The 20525-nt window shown below is 45.0% G+C and overlaps 2 long non-coding RNA genes across 2 annotated transcripts; one reads left to right on the top strand and one right to left on the bottom strand.

Moving 5' to 3' along the window:
* Positions 1 to 3162: 3162 nt before the first annotated feature.
* LOC132652401 (uncharacterized) lies at positions 3163 to 4671 on the top strand. The gene is made up of 2 exons (XR_009589940.1): positions 3163 to 3604; positions 4458 to 4671. It is a non-coding gene; the product is annotated as an uncharacterized LOC132652401 (long non-coding RNA).
* Positions 4672 to 13268: 8597 nt separating this feature from the next.
* Positions 13269 to 16502, bottom strand: LOC132652154 (uncharacterized). The gene is made up of 2 exons (XR_009589637.1): positions 15962 to 16502; positions 13269 to 14463 (listed from the first exon to the last, which is right to left on the bottom strand). It is a non-coding gene; the product is annotated as an uncharacterized LOC132652154 (long non-coding RNA).
* Positions 16503 to 20525: the final 4023 nt, after the last annotated feature.

Genomic DNA, 20525 nt, shown 5'->3' with positions numbered 1-20525 from the left:
TGCAAGCCACCATCAGGACCATAGCAAAAGTTAAAACTTTGCAGCCCGGATGTCACAGAAGTATTTGTTTCTTTTTGCCAAGAGAAAAATCCCAACTTATGGCTTGAGACCATATTGTAAAATGTAAATAACATTTTAATGAGCACTGTGGAAGAGTGAGCCAGGCCAGTCGCCCACCACTAAAGGGCTGAATTTAAGTGCACCTTGGGTAGTAATGAAACTAGTTTGGTGGTCTTCGCCTCTGCAGTAGACATTTTCCCACATTAGCAAACCAGCACAGGATTTCATGTGATCCCATACAAAGGACAATTACAGCTCTGCCCAAAACCAGAACTGGAGTGTGGATGGGGTAGCTAGAGGAGAAACCAACACAGAAATAACAGGGAGCCCTTTCGCTCAACGCTAAGCTCCTGCCTAGACTTAGAAAGTAAAAAGGGCCATAGTTCCAGGTTCATTTTTATTTCTGTCCACTTTCTGTAATCTCAAATGCCATCTGAAGCGCTGCCCTCATTTCTACTCCCTTCAATTCCATGCTCTTCCTCTGTGAGAAAATGTTTTTAAAAGCATGGGCTGAAGCCCGGTGCCGACTTCACGGCACTAACACTCCAGCTCACGGGACTAGAGGGAGAGCACCCACATCTAATGTATGTTCTGTGGAGACTGCACTCAGGCCTTTCTCACTGTGTCATCATCTCTCACTAGGTGTTTCTCATTCTCCCTTAATCCAGGCATAGCCCAAGTCTCTAAGAGAGCATACCTCTCCAGTTTTACAACTGTCATTATAAAACCATTAATGCTAAAAATGTCCATCAAGCCACACTCTGGTTACTATTCTTTTTGAAAGTATAAGTGAACATTTGAAAGATCCAGGGAGGAAAACAAGCCCAGACTTAAATTTCTATATTCTTGACCTCACTGTACTTCATTCACAGTAGATTGTTCTCCCCCCCTTTTTTTTCTTTCTTTTTTTTTTTTTTTTTTTTTGAAAAAACACTTAGCCAGTAAATCCCTTAAGTATACTATCTGATTTAAATCCTATATCCTCTGTGGTAAATTAGGAGTCTTCTCATCATCATCTTTGGAATAACTGTTCTATCCCCAAACCATCAAAAGCAGATGAGATCCTCAAAGCAGTTCAAGGCTACCCCACTTGGGATGGTAAGGTCAGTTCCAGGAGAGAGAGAGAGAGAGAGAGAGAGTACGAACCTCACCCCAAGTTGGGATGCCCAGATTTAGGCCCCTGGGTATGAAGAGCTTAAAGAATGGGTGTGTTCTGATTGCCGATGGAGTTCTTTGGACAGTTCAGGGAAGGACTCCACCTTCACAGTTCCCCTCTTCTGCCCTCCCCCAAAGTACAACAACCCCATCCTCAGACAGAAGCTCTGTGTCTGGAGGCTCACAGTTCCAAGCCTTAGGACCACCCCCAGGTCAGACCCAGGACTCAGTACTGCGCCTTTCCTGGAGCTGAGCCTGCTTTGCCCTGAGGGTACATTTCTATACAAAGAAGCCTTTCTAAGAGGGGTGTCTCAGGCCTCCACACTGGAGGGTGGTGTCTGTCATCCTACAAACAAAGGAGGTCCACAATAAAACGACAGGAGCTAGCAGTAGGTACTGACAACTCCAGAATCATTGGTTGAGGCCTTCCTCAACCCTCCTAAGTGCTAAGGCCACCTCTCTGAGGAAGAACAAAACAGCGGAAGAAATTTAAGTCAATTGGCTGCTGTATGGCCTTAGCGGGGCCCAGGAGAAGGGGCACTTGCTGATGGCGTACTGATTCCCCGCCACCACCCTGGTACTAGACCCCTGGGAGACAGAGGCACAGTTGGGGGAATGGGAAAAGTTCGCCCAAGTCAACGCAGCCCGTGCTGTGAGGGCGCCCATGCTGGGGGCTACGTGTGTGGGGCTGTGACTCAAAGCGCAGCCCGCTGTCTTACTACAACAGGAACAAATACTCCTGAAGACTTCCCTGAGTGCGTGTCATAGGGGGAACCGAGGGAGAAGAGCTGCCACCCAGCAAAGGGGCTGGAGGAAACAGTGGTCATGGCGTCTGGGAGCTGGGCAGGAGAGGGTGGGGAAGACCCCCAGCAGAGCCGCCTGCTTCGGAGAAGGCCCGGATGAAGGAGGATGGAGAAGGCAACCGGCCACCTGTCCAGCAGCTCCGGTTTTGGCAGCATGGTCCTGATGCCTGCCTTGCTGGACCCAGCTTGAGAGCTTCCTAAAATATCCCTGGGGCTGATGCAATAGCAGTCTGTGATGGTGCTGCATTGCCATGTGGTGATGTGGAGGGGCCTTCTGTGTCTTCACAGGATTGGACCCAATAAGCCCAGCATTCCCAGCAGAGAACAGGCCATGTGGCAGAGTGGTTAGTTCTCTTGCGTGGGAAGACTCAAGTTCACCCATCCTCGGCAGGCATTGCTCAGTCAGGGCAAGACAACTCAGGAGGACGCTCCTAAGCCGTCCCTTCACAGCCCTCACCACTGTCCCGCTGGAGAGTGCAGCACGCTGAAGGTGAAGGCGGAAGGCGGAAGGCGTCTGCTCTAGGATACCTTTGGGGTAAAGACTAGCTTGTGTTAAGGAAAGGAAGAGGAGCCAGGCCTGGTCTGAAAGATGAACCAAGAGGTTCTAAGACGGGATGGCATCCTTAGCTGGGTTATGGTCATCTCTGAATAAAAATGGTTTGTCAAGTTCTCTGCCACCTCCAGGGCTGCAATGTGACTTCACCTTACTCCTCTGCCCCTTCCCCACGCCATTCTATCTCTCCTGGAGGGTCAAGTGGGTCTGGCGGGAGGAGAAAAAAAGCATTGCCCCCTTTACCGAAATGTAAAGTGTCAGTCACCCCCACCTCCATTCCCACCCTCATGCCCGAAGTGCTCAGAACTAAAAGCTGCTGCATCTTTTCAGCAAGTAATCAACTCAAGTTGAAAGGCACATGCTGTTGCCTTTCTGATCAGATTGTATGCTAGGCAGGAAAATGCACCCCCCGCACCCCTCCCTGCCTCTTTTTAAAATTTTTGGGGTGGCTAATGCTCGTCTGTCTAAAAAAGCCACCAGGCAGTGCCTCTCACTTTGTCTTGGCAGGGCACAACCATCAGACGAAGTGGGAGGAAGAAACATTAACTTCAACAGCTGTTTCTTGACCCCGGCTGTCAGTCTTCCCAAGAATAAATTTTGGAGAGTCCTATTTGAAACAAAGAGGGAGTTTTGGGGGAGAGAAAAGTTGGTTGGTTCCAGGGCAGCCGCCCAAAGAAGCAGGGAACAAGATGTTTGCAGTTACCACGCCGCCTGCGAGCCTCTGCCGGGTGCAGGCAAGGAGCAAAGTAACTTGAAAGCTCCCCTCTCGGCGCCCTGTGCCTGCAGCTTCCCCCCCTAACGCGCGCCCAGATCCAGCGCCGATGGTAAGAGCCGAAGCTCGACTACAGTAATTCCCCAGCTCGGGCGACTTGAAACTGCTCGGGCTGAATAGCATTTGCTGTTCCGTCCTGCGGCAGCCTCCCGCCGCCGCCGCCGCGCTCCCTGCAAAGCAGCTCTCATTATCCCGGAAGTTGTGCTGACACAGTCTCGCTGCCACCAGAAGTTTGTCAACATCAAACTTCTCCTGTGTGGGGTACGTTCACCTTCCACGAGTATTTAATCGAGCCGACAAGCAAACAAACAAACCCAAATAAACCTGCCCGTGATGTCACGATCCCCCCTCTCCCGGAAAGGCTGGGGTGCTGTTAGGACCGCTGCTGGGCTCTGAGAGCCCTGTGGGCTTCTGGGGGGCTGGTGGGGGAGGGGCCGGCCCGGGAGGGCAGTGGGGACGGGGCTGCGGAGGGCTTGCAGAGGGAGCTGGGCCGAGCGGCAGGCTGGTCCTGCAGCCTGTTGGCTTCCGCCTGTTTTGAGGTTGCACCACCTGGGCAAAGGTGGCTTTGCATCCTAACCCCGCCACAAAGGTTATGTGGAAGCGGTGGCCAGGCAAAGCAGGGGAGACACCCCCACCCCATGCCCGCTGTGCCTTAACGCTCTCACAGGACGTTTAAACCTCCTTCGGAATAAAGGGCATTGAGGTCATAAAATGCATCTTGAGACTTGGACTGCCACTCAAGGGGAATCCTGGGATATGACCGTGTCTGTCTTTAGTGGGTCCGTTCGGATACCCGGCCGGTTGTCCAAACTTCGGACTCCTTCCTCGGCCAGCAACCCGCGTTAGTAGAAGTTGCCAGGCACCTGGTTTGGTGTTTGTGGTTTGCAGTTGCTCCCTGCTGAGATGCTTTGGTGCCCCCCTAAAGCTGGAGTTGGGAGTGGACAGGGCAGCTGGGATTAACCCTTTCTCTTCCATTAACTCCATCCTGCTGAGGCTGGTGGGCCTGAAAGAGTTGAGAGGAATGGGCCTTCTTCAAGTGGATCTGTTTGGGATCCAGTTTCTCCAGCGAGGTTGGTGATATTTGCTGATTCTAACTTTAGATATAATTTCCAAGGGCTAGGACCCACCGTGTTCAAACCCAGGACCTCAGAACACGGTGTAACACTGCATGGCCGTCCTGCAATGCCAGATTATACGTGGGCGACTGAAGGACCTCGTGTCTCAACAGTGGGCAGCGCAAATCGTGGCTCTTTGCACTGGAGATGTAGCCACCAAGGACACAGCAGTATTGTTCCCCGGCTTCCAAAATAAACTTGAGTGGAAATGAACATCTCTGAGGAGAATTATCCAACTGTAGCATTGCTAGAGTGGGGAGGAAGCTGAATCCACTTAGGGAGCCAGGAGCTGAGTTTCTCTTCTCCATGGTCTGCTCTTAATGACTATGTGTTTTGAAAAATTAGCCTGTAGGCGTGTATCTTCAATAACAAAAAGACATTTTCCCTGCTTTTCAAACTAACCTTAACGGGGATATTGTACTAGACTCCAGGGTCCAGTTTATCTCAGACATATACCAAAACCAAGTAACAACCAGAGACAACAGAATGCCAAAACTGAAGACTCTGGATAGCTGAGGTATGTTTCATGATTGGAATTTACTCTTGCCAAACAAGTAAATAAATGGATTTAACGCCAGTCATGCCAGGATGCCCTTACACATGTGTGGTCTCGCACATATATACCATACCCAAAACTGGGGGGAGGGGCATGCCTTCTTAAGAATGTAGTTGCTTCCTATAGTGAATTTTCCCCTTGGCCATGCTTTAAAATTTTTCAGGTAATTCAGACTTATTTTCTCCCGGTTATATTTTAATCTTATTTATTTGTCTTCTCATAATCTACAAATGTGACTCAACACGTAAACAATGGATGCTGTGAATCAAGGAGAGGTGGAAGGTCCCACCTCTAACTGCATATGCATGAATATTTTGTCCTGGTTGTTAATCCGTCACAGTGTAAAAAGCCTGATTTATAAAAGCCGAAGGGCTTTGGCAGAATAAAGTATTAAGTGGTTCATACAGTTGGGTTTATTTACAAATAAAACTATTTTGCATTTCTGTCTGCAATTTCCTAGCTGTACAAGGATGATTTTCATAGCTTTCTGTTTCTCCTCAAGAGTGGGAGCAGTGAGCACAAGGAAACAATTTCTTTTTACAGCAAGTGAGCTCTGTGCGCATCTGGATTTGGTTACTCTAAGGTAAATATCAGTAACCGTGCATCGGGATGGAAAGCACTGGACCTGAAAAGACAGTCTTCTGGGAAAGACTTGGGGATGCAGTGCAAAACAACGTCAGACAACCGGGTCCCTTCACAGAGCGAACTGGGCCAACTATGGTATTCCTTAAAGTGGAGATTAATTTAAAAAAAACTTAAAAAGTATTTTCAGTTTAATTTTGGTTACATTTAGGTTATTTTAGTAAGTATGATTATTAGAATTTTACCCCAGGAATTCAATTAGAACAGAATCCTTTGGAAAAAAAAACAAAACAAAACTCTCCAATGAATAAAGTCCACTAATGAAAATGTAGGGTTTTTTAGTTTCATGCTAATTACATTTTAAATAATGAAATTATTGTAATTATTTTTATTTAAGGGCAAAGTATCTATATAGATAATAGCCAAAGCTAACCAAAGTGCTTTACAAATTAATGAATATTAATGAAGTTCAGGAGTAGCTCAATATTGCCCCTGCCTGCCTCAGGAAAACAAATGTATTGGCTCCATTCTCCTAAAATAACCACCTTTAGCTATTGATGGTTAAAATACATTTCTTGCTAAAATGATTGTACATGATGTAATTTTTGCAATTCATGAGACTTGGCCCTGTTTACTAGATTTAGATTTCATTCCAAAAACTAAATCTGTTTTATCTTTTGACATGTCTGAATGCCATTTCTGTTCATTAATTTGCCATCTCAACACATTTCTTTCTCAGTTTCCTGAGCTCCCCTCCTCCCTTGTTTTGGTGGTCAAGTGACCCACACAGGGTTTCAGGCTTCATTTATATTTGGTATACAGATAATAGCATCGTTAGTCAGCACTTTCATTCATCTAAATTTGTCTAAGTGTATTGGAAGCTATCCATAACATTTTCCAATGAAAGTGACAAATGGATGTCAATCACAAGACCCCGCCCATTTCAACCTTGTTTGTATAAAATTAACACTTGTGCATATTTCTTCCATGATAGAGGCGAGGCTGTGGGTTTTTTGTTTTGTGTTTTTGCCTAGCTTGCTAAGACAAGTTTCCTAGGCATTAGGCTAGATTTGTATCATTAAACACCAAATAGACAAAGAAGAAATAACATGTGAATTTAAATGATCACAAATCCATTCTTTTAAGATCATAATTTTTGATACTCTAAATTCAAAATTCTGCAGCTTTACTTCAAATGAGTTTTGTAATGAGGAAGGTAGAATCGTTTTCAATAAGCTAGCAAATTTGGGTCAGAATGAAAGCTGTTGGGAGGGGGCGGGATGTGAGTGAGGAAGGGGTTGGAGGAAGGAAGGCAGAGAGTTCTGCTTCTCTGGGACGCTTTTCTGGACCGTCAGTCTGTGTTTTAGACACCTGTGCACACTGTGGTCTGTGTGCTGCTCTGCACTGCGTGGCTTCTGTGTTTGTTCTCTTCCATAAGCAGTTCAGGCTTCAGTGCTATCTACTGAGTGAACGCGCTTGTTTGAGACTTGATGCCAGTTTTAATCCGAGATTATTCTGGCTGCTCTTGAGGTCTGTTGCTGTCCAATATCCCATAACATGTTTTTACATGTCCAGGGTTGCTGCTACAGTTAAAAAAATCAACAACAAACCTATGATTAGTTTATTAGTACATGATTAGTTTATGTGTTAGATGGTAAAGTTAAACAAGAAATATTCTAAAATCCGAAGTTGACTAGCAAACCCTTAATCACAACTGTAGTTCGACATTTTAGTACCACATGGAATCACCATTTCCCCCGTAAAGTTGTCGTGAACTTTGTTTGTCCATAAAGAGTGTAAAGTTTACAAGGTGGACTTCTTTCAGCAGGACTTGGGCTGGAACGAAGCTAGTCTTTGCACGCGGGGCTAAGGGCCGTGGTTCCACTTCCCGTTACCCATGGCAGGATGTTTAATTTCACTCCTGCGACCTAAAGAATTTGTAGTGACTTTTGAAAAGTGGAATGTGGAAAGTATCTCCAGCCCATTGCAAAAGTGGGGATTAGATAAATCCTGCCGCCCACGACGCTGTGCTCAGGGCTCTTTCCTGTGGGAACTGATACGTGTGACTGTTAGACGGGCAGAAGTCAGGTGACACTGTGGCTTTAGAGTTTGAACTGTCTTCTCACTGTGGCCATCATGAAAGTCATGGTGGCAATTATTTGTGAGCACTTGACGTGTTTGGGGGTGCTATAGTGCTTTTCTTTCCAAAATTGCTGAATATAGGTAAAATGAGATTTTTTTTTTTCTAATTGTCTTTTTTTGCAAGCTAGACTTGTTTTCTAAAAACCCAAACTAGGCATCTCACTCCGCTCACAGCTGGAAATGAAAAGTCCCGATTAGGAATGAAATCTGGCTCTCTTGCATATGATTTTTGGGGAAAGTATTTTTTCCATATAGATTTCTGTCTGAAAGGCTAACTGCCTCTTTTAGGAAAGAAACAAAAGAAGCATTGGTTTGTTAATAAGCAACACTAACTCAGTTCAAGTTTGCCCCTGGGAATCAGATACGGGGAAGCTTAGCCTGCCGTAGCTGCAGTTTCTGAGATCTGCAGCACGCGCGAAGGCCACCCACCTAGTGGCCACATGGTATGTTTATTTCCTATAATTTCCTCAAGTCTTTCAACCCTGGAGATACACACATTGTGCAAGTCTCTGTGCTCGGGAGCCCTGTCAATCTTCTCCTGGCCGCTGGCTCCTTCTCAAGGCCATGCCCTCGACGTCCATCTGTCCTTACTGAAGCACCCCACTACCACCCCTGCGCTTGTCCCATCAGGCCTCCTCTGGAGCTCCAGTAGGTGGCTGTGAAATGGTGGGTGCCACCCTAGGGACACAGATTGATAGGTTCAATGGCCACTTATATGCTGTTTAAGGCCCAGCCTAGCCATTATTTCCCTAATATCAGAAAGGCTATTTTTACCAAAGGATTTCAAGGGAGGAGAAGTTCTAAAATAGGCCTGTAAACTGAGGCTACATTCAGCTGTGGTTCCTGGAAAATCTACCACTCAGGGCCCCCAAAGCCCTCTAAATCATTTTATGAGCGCTAGAGGGCTCACAATGAATCCCCCCATGCCTTTAAAAGTTCCCGTACCTCGATTAGGTGGTGCTTGTAGCCACATCAAGCCCACTTCCACTGCAAGGGCAAGAAGAAGCTTTGGGTAGGCTAAAAATGACAAGGATGGATATTTCCCCCACTGCCACCCCAAGGAGAGGCCTATAGGACAGGCAGCTGAAAGGACACATACCCAGGCCACACTCTTGACAACTCCTGGGCTGTGGGCCAAGCAGCGGGCCAGGCACTGGGCATGGCTCCAGAGGCTGGGCCCCTGCCCAGGGCACTCACTGGTTCAGAGCCGGGAGAAAAGAGCAGTCTTGGCAACAGGAAAGTGAGCTGAGCAGATCGGGGAAAGAGTGAAACCAGGCAGGCCAGGATGCTGTCTCAGTAGGTTTGATCAGCCTACCAGCAACAGGGATGGACCCTTGAGTCTCCTACTGCCTGGAAATGGGGCTGTGGGAGGTGTGTGCTGAAAGTAGGGTACAGCCCAGGGAATGGAAAAGGCCCAGTGGCCCACCTCAAGGAGGCAGGAGGAGGGATAGGGCATTGCCCTACCAGGGAGAAAACGTTGGCCCCTCAGTAAAATAGGATGTCTCAGACTAGCTTAGCGTCAGCTCTGTGCTGGCTCTTTGAGTGAGTGGGTCCAAAGGTCAGGGTTTCCCTGAGTGCCCCTCTGCTTGATAATGTATGTGAAATGTTAGGACGTCCTAGCCCCCAAACTAAGAAGCTTTGTTGAAGAATGAAAAGGGAGGAAATCTTTTGCTCCTATTATTTCATTTCTCCATTTCACTTCTTAGCCTAGCTTTATAAGGAAACACACAAACACACACACGTAGGGGAACAGCAGCAAGACAACCCAGAAAGGCTGTGAGACTACCCTTTCCTGCTCTGTGACACATGTCTGCTGTTGATAGAAGCCACTGCACCTTTTCTTTAAAAATGAAAAGGTGAAAAGTCATTCTTCTTCATTCCTAAAGGAAGTAAACCAGCCTGTCTCAGAACTTTCCTTGGCGGAATGTAGGCAATGTATTGGAGCCAAGAGAACAAGGAAAAGGATCAAGTCTAGGATTTGCAGATCTCAGTTGGGCTTAGGAGTAACAGAAGCCTTCAGCTGATGGCTCACATCACTACCTGGAGAACAGTGTTCCTATTCTCTGGAAGTAGCTACCAGACAGTCAGGTCGCACATGCTTCAAACTCAACAGTCAGTAGGCTGGGACAAGAGTTAAGTCCAGATCGGTACGTGGTGAGACCCTGTGTCACCGAGCAAGCCAGGTCATACCTAACGTCAGACCCTGACCGTGGTCAGGAGGGCTTGTCAGGACTCAGTTTCAGGAGACCTCCTAGGGGATTTTTAAATATGCTGAATTTTGAGAGCTGCATAGTTTAAAAAATACCATCTTCATTTTTCTTAACTCGTGAGAAAAATAGGCTTTGCTTCCTTCTGCTATTTTTATAACCGCTTAGTGGGATGTCTTTCTTTCTGTTTACCCTCCGATAGGATGAACTTTATGTTGGTAATAGTTGGCAGCAGACAGTTAATGAAATGTCTTAGTTTGTCCACTAACAACTATAATATAAAGATACAATATATAATAAATACAACTATAATAAAAATATACCAAATTCAACTTTTTAAGTGTTTAAATGTGCTAATTCCATTGTATGGATAAAAAATGGGCACAGAGAGGTGAGACAGTGTGTCTAGGTCAGGTCCAGTGAGAAAGTTCAAAGTTCAAAGCAGGCATGTGACATGATGCCCTAATCAGTGTGCTCTAATTAAGTGTAACCTCTACTAGTTTAGTTGGGTGAAATTATCTTAACTCATAGATTGCATAAGGAAGTTATTCTGTGGTTTCTATACTGCACTCCCATTTGAGACCTCAGTAAACAGGGGATGAAAAAAATCACAAAGCCAGACTCCTTTGAGTTTCTTTATATGATGGATTACATTCATGGATTTTCATTTGTTGAACTACTCCTGTATCCCTGGGATGAAGCCTACATGATCATGGTGGATGATGTAATTGATGTGTTCTTGGATTCAGTTTTCGAGTACTTTATTGAGTATTTTTGCATCAATATTCACGAGTAAAATAGGTCTGAAATTCTTTTTTTGTTGTTGAGTCTCTGTGTGGGCTAGGTAGGTGTCAGGGTGAGTATGGCTTCATAGAATGAGCTTGGCAATTTTCCTTCAGTGTCTGTTTTGTGGAATAGTTTGAGGAGTATTGGTATTGGCTTTTCTTTGAATATCTGGTACAATTCTGCCCTAAAACCATCTGCCTCTGGCCTGTTTTTGGATGGGAGACTTTGGATGACTGCTTCTATTTCCTTAGGGGTTATAGGACTGTTTAAACTGTTTACCTGATCTTAATTTAATTTTGCTCGGTGAAATCTATCAAGAAAATAATTCATTATTTTTAGATTTTCAAATTTTCTGGAGTACAGGCTTTTGAAGTAAAACTTAACAATTTTTTTGATTTCTTTATTGTCTTTTGTTATGTCCCCCTTTTCATTTCTGATTTTGTTAATTTGGATACTCTCCCTCTGCCTTTTAGTTAGTTTGGCTAAGGGTTTGTCTATGTTGTTGATCATTCAAAGAACTAGCTCTTGGTTTCATTGATTCTTTGTATTATTCTCTTTCTTTCTACTTTATTGATTTCAGCTATGAGTTTGATTATTTCCTGCTGTCTAGTCCTCTTTGGATGTTTGTTTCCTTCTGTTCTAGAGTTTTCAGGTGTGCTGCTAAGTTACTCGTCTGGGATCTCTCCAGTTTCTTTATGAAGCCACTGAGTGCTATGAACTTTCCTCTTAGCACTGCTTTCATTGTATCCTATAAGTCTGGGCATGTTGTGACTTCGTTTGAATACTGTAAAGTCTTTCATTTCTTTCTCTCTTTTATCTCTGATCCAGTGATCACTGAGTAGGGAGTTGTTCAGTTTTCATGAGTTTGTAGGCTTTCTGTTGTTTCTTATGTTATTGAAATCCAGCTTTAATCCATGGTGGTCTGATAAGATAAAAGGAGCATGTACTCACTTAAAAGTGGATTTTAGCCATATTAGTACAGGATAAACAGACTACAAGGCACAGACCCAAAGAAGATAAGTAAAAAGAAGATACAAAGGAGGATGCTTAAATCTCACTCAGAATGGGAAATAGATAGACAGAGGTAGTGGCTGAAGAGAGGGAACAAGGTAGGAGAAGGAGCACAGAGAAATATGAAGGTAGATATCAGATGTGGGGAGAGCAGGGGAGAGCAGACAGAAGGCCTGTAGAGAAAAGAGAAACTGAGGGTGGGCGTATCTCTGTGACAATGTGGGGACCTCAGTCAAGGTAGGCTCCTGGGAGGATATGGGGGGACTCAAACAGACACTCCTAGTAGCAGAGGCCATAGAGACTGAAGAAGACATACTCTAACTAGATAAGGCTCATAACAGAGAGGGGCACACTAACCCACCCATACAAGCCTCGACCCAAAATTTACCCTGCCTACAGGATGTGCAGGGATAAAGATAGAGCAGCTAGAACAGAGACTGAGGGAATGTCCAACCAATGGCCAGCCAAAGACCTACCCTATCAGAGTGCCAACCCCTGACACTATAAAGGATACTTTGCTAAGTGTGCAGACAGGAGCCTATAAGAGTTGTCCTCTGCCCAGCAGTACCTCAAAACAGATGCTGAGACTCAGAGCCAAACATTGGGTGATGCATAGAGAGTCTTGTGGAAAAGTGGGAGGAAAGAGAAAAGGACCTGGAAGTGACAGGAGGTCCACAAGAAGACCAATAGAGCCAACTAACCAGGACCAGAAAGGTTTGCTGAGGCTGAAACATCAACCAAAGATCATGCACAAACTGGACCTAGGCCCCCTACACAGATGTGGTGGATGGGCAGTTTAGGCTTCATTTGGGTCCTCTAGAAAGGGAAGTAGGGACTGCATCTGACACAGACTCACCTGCCAGCTTTTGATCACTTTCCCTTGGCAGGACTGCCATGCCAGGCCACAAGGGAAGAAGACACCTCTCAGCCCTGATGCAACTTGATGAGCTGGGGTGTATGGGAAAGAGAGCTCCACTTTTCTGAGGAATAGAGGAAAGGGGAAGGGGGAAGGGGGAAGGAGGAGGGAAGGAGGGTGGGACTGGGAGGCAAGGAGGAATGGGGCTACAACCAGGATGTAAAGTGAATTAAAATCTGGGCACAGGGGTCTTTTCTGAGACTCATACTCCAACCAAGGACATGCATGGAGATAACCTAGAAACCCTGCACAGATGTAGCCCATGGCAGTTCAGTGTCCAAGAGGGTTCCATAGTGATGGGAACAGGGACTGTCTCTGACATAATCTGATTGGCCTGCTCTTTCACCTTCCCCTGAGGGGGGAGCAGCCTTACCAGGCCACAGAAGATGATAATGCAGCCACTCCTGATAATATCTGATAGACTAAGATCAGAAGGAAGGAGAGGAGGACCTCCCCTATCAGTGGACTGGGGGAGGGGCATGGGTGGAGAAGGAGGAGGGAGGGTAAGATTAGGAGGGGAGGAGGAAGGGGGCTATAGCTGGGATACAAAGTGAATAAAGTGTAATTAATAAAAATAAAAAATAAAAAATAAATCACACACACACAAAAGTGAGACTTCATTGCTGTTTTTGTTTAGTGTTGATCTGGATGATATTTGAAAATCACTTCTAAACACTCAAAATGAATGTACATGAAAATCCACAATTTCTTAAAAGAAAAATAGTAAGTAGCTGTGATACTACTTGGTCTCTCTAGAGCTTTGAAGCCGGTTTTAAGAAATTGATTTGGTTCCATCATTGCTTTATGAAGGCCATAAAGTCTGTCTGCTGTTCCTGGCTCATCTCCCCAGACAGGACTTCCAACACTCTACAGCACAGCTTTGCTCCTGTTCCCAAACTGAGAACACAGCTTCCTGCTGGGAGCTACAGTTCAGGCCTCAAGGCCTTCTGCCTGCTGGCCCCTCATCCCCCTTCCCAAGGGCAACGAACTGTCCTTTGGGCTCCCAGAAAACACAGTGGCTCCGGGTTACAGCACTGGTACAGGCAAGAAGCTGCAGTGATTTGTCTTACGAGCTCTTCTAGGCCAAACGCTGTGATTTACTTATCTTTATGTATGTCACGGACCAGCAAAGCCTACAGCGTATTTTAAGCACTATATAACACTTGTTAAGTGAATGAAAAGGTTTACGTGATGTAGGTTATTTTTTATTAAAGTGAGTTGGGTTGTACAAGGTCATCTCACTGGTTTCCAGTCAGCCAACCTAGAATCTTGTCATTCACTGTGATGAAAGACATGATTTTGAAGAAAAGAACCTGCTTTTATGCATATAAGTTTCCTACTTTCATCTGCAGTAGAATCAGCATTGCTAAAGTACATAATCTGGTGAGGTTGTTCAGCAGGTAAAGGTGCTCCAGCGCAGCCTGGAGTCCTGAGCTTAATTCCTGGAACCCGCGAGGATGGGGGAAAACAGTCCCAGAAGGTTGTCCTCTGACTTCCCCATCATGCCTGTGCGCGCGCGCGCGCGCGCGCACACACACACACACACACAATAAGAATAAATTCGGAACATCTTTAAAGGAATGCACCCCGAGAGGGAAGAATCAAACACAGCCAGCAAGAGCAGCTTCTGAATCAGCATGCCGGGAGGGAACTCAGCTTGGCTTGCTAGCTGTGCCGGCTTCTGAGCTATGGTGCCTGTTGCTTGGTTTGTGCGATTCTGTGGTTATAAATGATGCTGTCTTTTTCCTCCATTTCTCCACGAGTTAGGAGAGCTCTGCCATCGTGCCATCATGCCTCGTGGCCATCTGGTAATAATAACACAGGGAGGTGGAGAATGGGCAAACGAAGGCCTGCCTTCACTTCTCTTGGCTAAGGTCAGAACCTTTATGGAGAAAGATGGCGCCACCATTCCATGTGTGAGCTGTGTTGGTATCAGTGAAGGTTCTGGGCTCTGCAAGCTCTGAGCATCTTTCCTTTCCAGCTTTGTCCAGCACACCACACACTGCATTTCTCAGTTCTAACCACACAAGTCTTATCCTTGATTGGTTTCTCTGTACAGCCCTTTCTCCAACACCTTTGTCTAAGGCCTCACTGCTCTTTTGTTATGCTGACTAATGTCGGTCTTCTCTCTGGTCCAGTCTCTCTGCCTCTTTCTCCTTCTCTCTCTCTATCCCCTCCCCTCCTTCACCCTCACCCTTTGTTCTCTTCTATTTTTGTTTGTTTGTTTGTTTGTTTGTTTGTTTTTGTTTTGTTTGAGTCTAAGTCTTACACTGTAGCCCAGACTGGTCATTGATCCCCTGCCTCAGGCCCCCAAATGCTGCGGTTACTGGCATACATGGATATACTTATACACACATAAGGAGCTGAGTTTGAGTCCCCCAAACCATGTAAAGGTTCAGGCACGATGGTACTTACTTGTAATCTCAGTGCTGAGGTTACAACAGAGACAGGAGGATGCTGGTGACTTACTGTCTAGCTGGCCTAGCTGAGCTGGTGAGTCTCTGGTCCCATTGAGAGTCCTTGTCTCAAAAAAAGTAGACTGTTTCTGAGAAACAGTACCTGAGGTTGACCTCTGCCCTACACCCACCCCCAATCCAGACGGATGGACGGACAGAGGGATGGACAGACAGATAGGGGGTCTCTCCTTAGTGGTTTATTTATAAAGTTATTAAATTAGATTCTCCTATTTATGATCTTCTAATTATGCAAACTCTATGAGGGCAAAGCTTTTGCCCATTTTTGCAATATTATATCCCAAGTTCCTAGCATGGCAGTGGATACAAAGTGAGTCTTGATAGAGTGAAGGCAGGAGGGCTTGCATATGGACTAAACCAGAAGTATATATTCAGGAAAAAACAAACAAACAAACAAACAAACAAACAAACAAACAAAAAACAATTCTATCCCAAATATACTGAGGTAGAAGCACCATAAAGTAGAAGGCAGCATGTATTTTGGTAACAGATCCATTCTTTGACGATCTCTCAGGTGCCAGGCTCCCAGCTCAGTCGTAAGGATATGTAGTGAGTGACACACACTGAGGCTTGCTCTCAGGCTGCTGCTAAAACTTCCCTTTCCTGCACGGTGAGGGTAACTGCGTCCGTAAGGCAATAGTGTAAACTACCGCATGCTGCAGTGGCTCAGACTGCTATACTATACATTCTATATTTTTAGTGTCGGGCCACACATTCGTCAGTCCCCTTGATTCTCACTTGACCACCGAGGGCATTTTACCACCTCTAGTTTTATAGCTAAAGAAAAGGATCCTCGGAGGCATTAAATTTCTTATTCAAGATTACTCACCTGGAATGCAATCAGAGACCTTGGTCTGGATGACACTGATGTTATCTTTTTGGATACTAAAGACAGGCATGAAAGTTAGGAAGAAATGTATCTGAAATTCTTGCATAGTGTCACATTCCAGTGTCCCATTCTCTGGCCAAGATCTCTCAAATAACAAGAAACAGAAGAACTCTTGCCCTCGGTGCGTCTTCATGGGGGATGGTTCGATTCCCGCTCTCCCTGGATATTCGTTCCTATCAGGCTCTGTCCACTTGGGGAGGGTCGCTAGTCTTGGTAATTCCCACACGTTAATTCAGTACGCCCTCCTGGGTTGGCTTCCGGTGGGGCTGCGCTACTTCCTGACAAAATTCCTTGGCCAGAGTCGCCCGTGTGCACCTCCCTCCAGGAAGTCACATCTTGTCTTTAGTAGATTAGGTTTCAAAGTTTCTGCAGACAGAGGTTTCTGTGTCTCAGCCCCTGAGAGGTTCGGAAGGCCCATTACCTCCGCGCGCTGGCAGAGCACAGCGCAGGCTTTCACAGCGACCTCACGCCTGGCAGTGGTGGGGAGGACTTCCTCTTTCTGGCTGTATCAGGGTCAAGCTCCCTGACCGCGCTTCCGCTGAGCACTCTTCTGCTGATACTGTTCCAGCCCGCTCTCCGTATTGGCTTTTCGGGAGCCCAGACCTTGCCACTCCTCCGAGCAGTTTACTTGGGGTACAGCTAGCGCTGGTTGATGGGGTGCCTGTGACAGCCCCGTGGCCTCAGAGTGGTTTGGGCAGAACCCCACTGGCTTGAACAGTGAACACTGAAGCTGTGTTGTCAGCAGCAGAGGTTAGACGGAGGCGCGGCAGGCTTGGCCTTCTCTTTAACTCTGCACGTTCACCCACTGAGCAGTAGCTTCTAATGTACCGCTTCCCCAGAATTCCGCACCCTGTCATTCAAGCTTCTCTGTCTCTTTGCGCTGGTATGTCGCAGACTTCCTATTGTGGTTTATGCTCTGTCTTCCACCTTCAACAGCTTTCTTTGACTGGTCCTTTACCCCTAGCCTAAGCGTTTCTCTCTTTAACCCAACTACTCAGGATGCCAGTTTATACCACTCATTTTGTTTCCTCACCTTCTGTTCCATTCTCTGTTGACAGCTTTCACCTTTAGTACCCCGAGGCCATTGGGAAGTCTAAGGACATCTCCACACTGAAGCTAGCTGGACTTCTACACTGGACAGTGTCTGTCACACGCTTACCTTGTTCCAAGGTTCTGACACCAGCCCAACAGACGTTCCTATGCAACCCTTCTCTGCATCTTACAACATTCTCCACTTTCCCCTGTTCTCACGCCATCGATCATCCAGCGTGATCTGCTGCCCCATGGTGTTTGAATTTTTGAGCCTATGTTGATGGTACTCAGATCTCTATAAATGCAATACAGTGCTCTATGTAGAACTTCAAATATTTCCTAAATATCATACCTTGATGTTCCAAGGATGTTCCCAATTCAACTTAATTAAAACACAACTGCTTATCATGCTCCCAAGACTGCCTTCAGGATCAGTTTGTAACACACAATTGCCTACCCATGCAAATGATATTGTGAGAATAATTTTTGCCTTCTGACCACCCTTCCACAACCACTAAAATATTTAGGTACTTGATTGCCATTCTTGTAGCAGACAGTGATGGATACCTGCCCACAAAACATTATTTTTTCCTTCACTGGGAAATAAAATAAACAAACAAACCCACAGTTTTGTTCAAGACTCCACATGACTCTCAAATGCTAGATACTTGAGAAAAACCTGTCACCAGCTTCCTCGGAAAAGCCTTGATTTACCTATACTAAGCTGATTACTATAATTCCTGTTAAAGAACAACTCAAAAATGTCTACTTAGTTCTTTACAGAATATTGGTCGAATCTATGAAGAAAACAGTTGTTAGATTGTTGTCAATGAACAAGAACAAAAAAACACTACCCATTATAAAGGAAGCTGGGAAAAAAAAAAGTTCTGTGGCATTCTGGGTAGACTAAATCTTGTTTCATGTTCCTCATAAATTGATTAGCCAGCAGCTGCTGTTTTTTATTTTTCTGTCTTGTTTTGCCAAGTCTGTTGCTTTCTCCACCTTCTACTACTTTAGCTAGCCTAGGAAAACTTCCCAGCTATCTACCAACACACACACACACACACACACACACACACACACACACACACACACCATGCCAGATCATCCATGCCAGATTACTCTAATATTCTTATTAAAGGAGAAACCTCTTCTTGAACGGCATGGGGAAGAGGCAAAAAAATGCTGCCTGCTAAACACATACCTACATTAGAAGAGGACAGAGTATGACATGACGTTTGGGAGGCACCGAAACGGGCTCAGGGACCTCAGGGGCCTGCAGTGGTAGAGGTTGGGTGTTTTCCTACACACCATCTCTAACATGCATGGTTCTGCAAGCTGAAATCTGAAACAACTCCAGAGAGACTTCCTTATAACACACACAACTAAATCTGTCACTAATTTAGCATTTCTTTAAATGTCATGTTTATAAAATGCTTCCTAAAGGCTTTGTTATTATTGATGGTCACCAAGGGCCAGTAATAAGTTACAGGGAAAGGTATGAGGATCTCATTTTATTCATCGCCCACTGAATACTTTATTTGACAAATGAGCATCCACAGAGCTTTCAACAATTCCTCTAGCCTTTTATTTAAAAAATTTTCAAGTTCAAAGAATACTTAAACCCTTTACAGAATTGCCAATTATTAGCATTTTCTTGTATGCCCCTCCCCCATCAAAACACATGGTTTGATGTCATGGTTTCATCACGTCATCCGTTAGCACGTGTATCCAGATAACAAGGCTCCTTTTCCACAGTCATTGTTGTCAAGACATGTACCAGCAATACGACAGCTTGCCTGAGTCTATGCTCAGATTTCTGTTCTGAAGAAATAACTGTTCTGATTCTTATCTTTGAACTTTTCCTTCTCAACTTCAGGTTGGCAAGAATTGTTCATTCCATTTAGCTGCTGTTGGTTGTTGGTTTTCTTTCTGTTAGTGTAAAATAAGCCCTCAGCAGCAGTCACACATCAGTATTTGTAAGGGATTAAAACTTCCTTTGGTAGAATGCTCTCCATTGGTTATCTCGGTGCTGGTCTCAGGTTAAGTGGTTTAGGTAAGAATTCCAGGTTTTTGTTGTTGTTGTTTTAATCTTGTTTCTCCAGACATTGTGGAGCATGCCTATAATCGCACAGCTTGGGAGGCAGAGGGAGGTGGTGGATCTCTGTATGTGAAGGGCAGCCTAGTTCACATAGAGAGTTCTAGGCCAGGCAGACCTATGCAGTGAGACGCTGTCTAAAAACCGAAAGAGTGCTTTCCTCCTGGGCATGCTTTTGAGGAGGAAGCGTGAAGGCTCCTCTGGTCATCTCCACCAAACTCAGAACTGGTTACTAGACACACTTCTGGGCAGTCTGTGAGGACAGTCAGCGGGCAGCCCTGACTAACTAACAGCCACCATCAGCGCTATTGTTTGGATCTGTCTTTCTCTTCTTCCCTCCCTTTACTTATATTTATCAGCTGAATTATTTACTGGGCTAGCTTCCCAAACATAAGGCCACAACCTGCATGTGCTGAACACTTAGTAAAATAAAATAGAAAATAAGGCAATTGCACTTTTTTTAAAGTTCAAACTTATTTGTTAAATTTCATTAAAACATTTTAAAATTTATTTATTTTTAAATTAATCACAGTTTATTCACTTTGTATCCCAGCTGTAGCCCCCTCCCTCGTCCCCTCCCAATTCCACCCTCCCTCCCTCATTAAAACATTTTTAACATGTTGAAAAATAGGATTTTCTGTAAGATTATCTCAAATCCACAATTTCCTTTGTTCACACAGATCTTACAAGCTTATTAGTGTCTAATATCTCAAATTTGTAAACCAACACCTAAGATCAGTGGCTGAAAAGCAGTATCATGAAATGTAAGAGTGAGATTAATCCAGAGACCAGAATCCTCAAATGTATCCCAGGACCTTAAGAAAATCATATGACCTTCCTGGATTTGCCTCTTATGCGTAATAGAGACAGAACTTTAGAATCTTTAAAACCCTGTATTTTAGATTGGACTTTTAATTTACTGTTTTTGTTTCGTGATGGCAGTGGCAGGGATTGAACCTAGACTTGGTCACATGATAGGCAAATGCTCTACCACTGAGCCACATTCCCCAACTCCAAATTCCATCACTTTAAAGGTTAATTTCGTCTGCAGTTAATTGCTAAATATTATTCTAGATCACTCTCACTACTCATTATAAGTGCTTACGCCCTGTGCAAAATAAAATTAACTACATATATCTACATATATATATATATATATAACTACATATATCTACATATATATATATAACTACACAAATATATATGCATTCCACCATCATTCACCTGAGGTAGAATCTCATCTGTCTGGACTTTAGAATTTCAGGTGCTAGACTGAGTGTCCCTGAGGAATATGATCAAGTTGCGGTCTTTCTGAAGTTTCGCTGGCCAGCTTTAGGCTCTCCGTGACAGTCTATGAAGTCCTCCCTCGCACCG

This window comes from Meriones unguiculatus, chromosome 2 (genome assembly GCF_030254825.1).
Source record: "Meriones unguiculatus strain TT.TT164.6M chromosome 2, Bangor_MerUng_6.1, whole genome shotgun sequence".
Lineage (NCBI taxonomy): Eukaryota > Metazoa > Chordata > Mammalia > Rodentia > Muridae > Meriones > Meriones unguiculatus.
The sequence above is the reverse complement of the archived record's forward strand: the minus strand, read 5'-3'. Positions and strand labels throughout refer to the sequence as shown.